Consider the following 5,555-nt stretch of genomic DNA (forward strand, 5'->3'; position numbering starts at 1 on the left):
TTGATTTCAATCTGACTTTTTTGTCTTTCACAAGTGCCTTGGAGTTTTAACCTAGATTCCCAAAGTGTTTTTTTTTTTTCTTTTTCACTTTAAATTTGACTAGAATATGTGTTCTTATTGATCAATTTGGAAAGTTTGCCCAATATACAATATATTATTCGTGTATACATATTTTTAAATCTTTTTTTCCATTTTAGTTAAGTTTTTTTATTCATTGTGTCCCATTGTTCTGGCTTTCTTCTTTGAGGACTCCTATAATATGTTGGATTCTTTTTTTGCGTTATATATTTAAGACTTCCTCTCAAATCCTTTGTATCACTTTATTTATTTACTTATTTATGGGGGGGGGGGCAGAGGGAGAAAGAGAGAGAGAATCATAAGCAGGCTCCACCCTCAGCAGTGTGGAGCCTGATGTGGAGCTTGATCTTATGACGTGAGCCGAAATCAAGAGTCCAACACTTAACCTACTGAGCCACCCAGGTGTTACAGGAATTTTTCTCCATCGGTGCCCAGGGTTCTTGGTCACGCCACTTCGAAAAGTGAAGAGGTAGACCTGACAGAGTGGTGGGCAGCAAGCAAGGTTTATTGAACGACAGCAAAGTGGTAGTACGTGGCTCCCGAGGAGGGAGGGGACCTGAGAGCGCTGCCACTGGAGTTTCTAAGCCCAGGGGTTTTTCTGGGCTTGCTAGTGGGCTGTTTTAATCTGATTAACCCTCCCTGGGTCTGTCATCCAATCAGGTTTTTGTCACCTATCTATCACATGGGAAAGAGTGGAGCGCTCCTTCCTGGGCAGTGTAAAATCTTTTTAAGGGTGGTTTCCTCTTAGGGTGGGACCCCTTGGTCTGCCTGCCTGCCTTCCAACTACCCTTCATCACAGGTATACCTTCTCTTTTCTTTTTACTTTCTTTTTTGTGGGGTTCTCTTTCCAAGAGAGCGCCCTTTTATTTTTTGTACCTTAAAAATGCTTCCTATTTTTATTTTTCACTTCTTTATAGCATTACCCATTGTGTTTGCATTCTTTTCTGGTTTATTTTTCCTTTCTGAAATTATTTATTTCATTTATGTTTAAATTTCCTGAGTTCTATCACCTAATCTCTTGAGTTTTTCTAATTCTTAATGATGTTGTCTTTTCATATCTTCAGTTATTTTCTTGATTTCTTTTGGCTCATTTTGAAACATTAGGCTAGAGTTTTAATCTAATTTGTTGGCAAGCTTTTTGGGCATACTTTCCTTGCTTTAAAGGGTGCTAATTCTTTCCTCTTTTTTTTTTTTTATTATTACCACTTTACAAATGAGACTCAAACACAATTCCTTTCCCATTTTTAATTTTTGTCATGAGGTTAGGTTTGCTGAAATTTTGAACAAAAGTAGTGACTTAAATATCTTTTCTAACTTCATAGCTCTAAAACTCTTTGTTCTGTGGTTTTCCTGAAGAAACGAAGAATAGTTTTATACTTTCAGGTTTATCCTGGCCCTGTCTTCTCCCCTAAATTTTTCTGAACTTTTTCTTCCATCACTGTTATTCCCATTTACCTCAATTTGTTTCTATTCCCAGAATTTATCTTTAGTGGGAGACTTCGGTGTGTAGTTTATGGAAATTCTTAGGGCCCAAATTGCTCTGACCCTTTTGGACCTTCACATAAACCTCTTGCTCACTCTAATGAGTTGGAATAGAAAGTGCCCTCTCGGTTACTAGGTTACTGTGGCTGTCACTGAGACCCTCTTGACTATTTTGGTGTGTTAAATGGGCTTTTGATTTTCTTATCTCCATCACTGATGCTGATACCATGACTATCTCTGGCTGTCAGTGGTTTATCATTTAAATGCATTATGGAATTCTTGGAGGTATTTTGTGTATTAGTATTTTATTCTTTGTAACAAATTCTTGCTGCATAAAACACTTGACTTTTTTTTTTTTTTAAAGATTTACTTATTTTAGAGAGAGAGAGTGCTCATGAGCCAGGAGAAGGGCAGAGGGCAAGGGAGAATCTCAAGCAGACTCCCTGCTGAGTGTGGAGCCCACCTGGGGCTCCCTCTCAGGACCCTGAGATCCTGACCTGAGCTGAAATCAAGAGTCAGATCCTTAACCAACTGAGTCACCCCGGTGCCGCCCCCCCCCCCGCCCCCAACTTCTTAAAACTACAGCCATTTATTACCTCACAGTTTTTGTGTGTCAAAAATTCCACAGATCTCCTGAGCTGTGTTCTCTGCTTAGGGTATCACAAGGCTGAAATTAAGGTGTGGGCTATGTTACCAGTGGAAGAGTCTGCTTTGTGTGAATGGAGGTCTCCGGTCTTTGGATTCCCCAAGGGAAGATTACATGGGGATCCATGCTGGAATGAAGACAGCCAGAAGGAAAGTAGCAAGCACAGGGCAGTTTATGAAAGCAAAAGCGCACTCTCAAGGTGGGAGAGCAGGGCAGGTTCAGTGAGGTGGAACCAGCCCTAGGTTGTTTTGGGATTTGATAGTTGTTGAGTCTCTCTGGGCTGGGAGGAGCTTGATGCATGGTGGGGTGAAGGCTGCATCCAGTCTTTTGGGGAACTCCTCCCACAGGTTGGGAGGGGGAGTTTTTGACCCTACAAGGTTTGTACCAGAATGCTCATGGCAATCTTTCTCCGTCTGGTGGGGCTGTTCCTGCCATGCAAGTGCATTATAATGAGCCTAGGGGTTACCTTGGGGCAGAGGTGAAAGAGGAGAACACTTAATCTGCATGGTGGCTCTTGATTTGTCAGCCCTAAGGTCTTGGAAGCCACAAGGTCATGATGTTGTGTCCCTGGGCTTTTTTTAAAGATTTTATTTATTTATTTGACAGACATAGCAAGAAAGGGAACACAAGCAGGGGGAGTGGGGGAGGGAGAAGCAGGCTTCCCGCGGAGCAGGGAGCCCGATGCGGGGCTCGATCCCAGGACTCTGGGATCATGACCTGAGCTGAAGGCAGACGCTTAACGACTGAGCCACCCAGGCGCCCCAGTGTGTCTGGGCTTTTAATGTGTAGTTTATCACTATCCTTGCCTCCAGCTCATGTGCCTATCATTCCCCTTGAAGGACTTGGGACTCTGCCTCGGGGCGTTCTTCCACTGCTCCTGTCTAGCTTTGACCTAACAGCTGGACTGCTTTCCCATCTGTAGGCTGTCCTAGGAAAGCATTTGCTTCCAAGACCCCTCAGGTGGTTGTCGAATTCATTTTGTTGCAGTTGTACAATTCATGGCAAGCCAGCGAAAAAGAGACAAAGTCTGTTCTTCCTGGAGTCTTTAATTTTAAGGAAAGCCTGGGTTCTCTTCATAGGCAGTGCAGAACAGGACTCTGCCTTTTCAAGGCCCAAAGGAGAGGGTCTCTCTCTTAGGAAAGAGCGCAGTCCCTTTTTAAAGGGCTTTCATTTGATTAAACCAGGTCAGTCCAGGATCATTTCCCTTTTGGTTAACTCAAAAGACAACGATGGGGACCTTAACTGTATCTGCAAAATTCTTCCATCCTTAATATATTACTTAATGTAATCCTGAGAGTGATATTCCATTATGGTCACAGTTCCTGCCTACACTTAGAGATTGCATAGAGTGTGTACCCTAGCCGGCAAGAATCTTGGGGCTGTCTTAAAATTCAGCCCCAAATCACATCTTGCTACCTAGTTTTGTTGAAGATTTTGTTCCTGGATTTTTAATTTTGATATCCTGGTCTCTTTTTATGGAGGAATTAACAAATGAGGCAACCTTTATCATGTTTTCCAGAAATGCTATAATTAACTTTTTTATGCTAACAAAATTTAGCAGGAGATAGGATAATACCAAAAGACACTGTAACATCATAGGTGTGATCTTTCTATTTTATCAGAGTGTAGGCCCTTAGGCCCTCACCATTTTATTTTGGGATTACCTTTCTTACTGGTTTAGATGCTTCTCTCAAGCTCCCATCGTAGAAACATGTTCATCTCTATCCCAGCAGTTAGTACATTTTACTCTGTTTTCTTTTACCCGTGATATCCAAAGTAGGACACATGAATCCCTATAGAGAATTCAAGGGGAAAAATACTGAAATTTTTATTCAGAATCAATTTTTATCTCATACCTTTTGCTTTGTATTTTTAGGTATATTATATATATATACTTAAGAAAGTAGTATCTATATGTATTTTAAATTAAATGTAACGTGTTATATACATGCATATAGTAATTTGCATGTGTGTTTGGTCACATGCTCAACATTTTCTATATATAGTCTTAATAAAGGAAACATCTGGAACCACATTTTTGCTAATGAACTACTTTAAGAGGGACTATGTATTTCTGTATCCTTACACTTGGCATATAGGTAAGAATAAAATCTGGCTGTTCTGCAATAAAACTAACATGTGTTACTACTTACCTGGACCACAGCATTACTCATCATAGATGTACCTTTTCAGATTTACCATACCAGTTCTGTTAGGATGACTTTTCTAAGATGCCCTTGTTTTTAGTATGTGAAAACCATCAAATTATATTTTTCATGTTATGCATTAATATCTGTTAGCTGACAGGATGAGTATTATGAGACAATGTCCCTGAATCTTTTATAGAAATATGCTTTCCAGGTTACATTTTGTTCTCCAGGAATGAAGAGCATTAAGAATTAAATTTATTGAGTCCTTTTGAGAATGTTCTTCAAGCCTCTTTAAAATTCAGAGCCCACACAATCTAATTGGCAGTTGCACATATCAAGTTTAAGTTAGAATTGATTATACATTGGTATCATCTTTTTGTTCTATTAGGAGGTAAAACAGCACTTATTTTTCCACTTTGGCTTCAGTAGTTGCTTGGCAATCGAAGTGCTTGGAGTTGTAAGTTACATCAGCATAAAAGACTAAGGAGATTTTTTTTTTTAATTAATTCTTCAAAATAATCTCTAGCAGTTTTGAGATCGAACAAATATCAGTTACTAGTATGTTGTATCATAGCATCCAAACGCAGATATTAATTCCCCAGAGGTACACACACTATGCGTATAGATCAGCTGTGAAACATACATACTTTCTGACTATCATGAAATTTTTTGTTGTGTTTTTGGCCCCACTGAGTGAAGGATTTGAAATTCAACATCAATTTATATGGACATTTTTGGTGATTTTCTTTAGCATTATTTAGAGGAATTACATTTAATCCACCTTAAATAAAAATTTTTATGGACAATTTTATGCCAATTTATATGGACATTTTTGATGATTTTCTTTAGCATTATTTAGAGGCATTACATTTAATCCACCTTAAATAAAAACATTTTACTAGTCAAAGAAAATAAAATAATTCTAATTAAAAGCAAAAAGATTACAAATTGATGCTGGAAGCTAAGATTTACATATTAACAATTTATACTGTCAGTTGATGAATATTAAAAAAAGAACATAAAGAAACTAAAATCTCAGCAATTTAAACATTGAACACTAAGGATATGTTAGGCCATCTATAAATTAGGTCTTATTAACCCCACAATAGCTGAATGCCAGATAATCCAATCAATCATATAATCTTTCTAGCTTTAATATTCATTTGAATATTTTTAAACATTAAAATGATTGTACTGCA

The sequence above is a fragment of the Neomonachus schauinslandi genome, chromosome 3 (assembly GCF_002201575.2).
Source record: "Neomonachus schauinslandi chromosome 3, ASM220157v2, whole genome shotgun sequence".
NCBI classification, from domain to species: domain Eukaryota; kingdom Metazoa; phylum Chordata; class Mammalia; order Carnivora; family Phocidae; genus Neomonachus; species Neomonachus schauinslandi.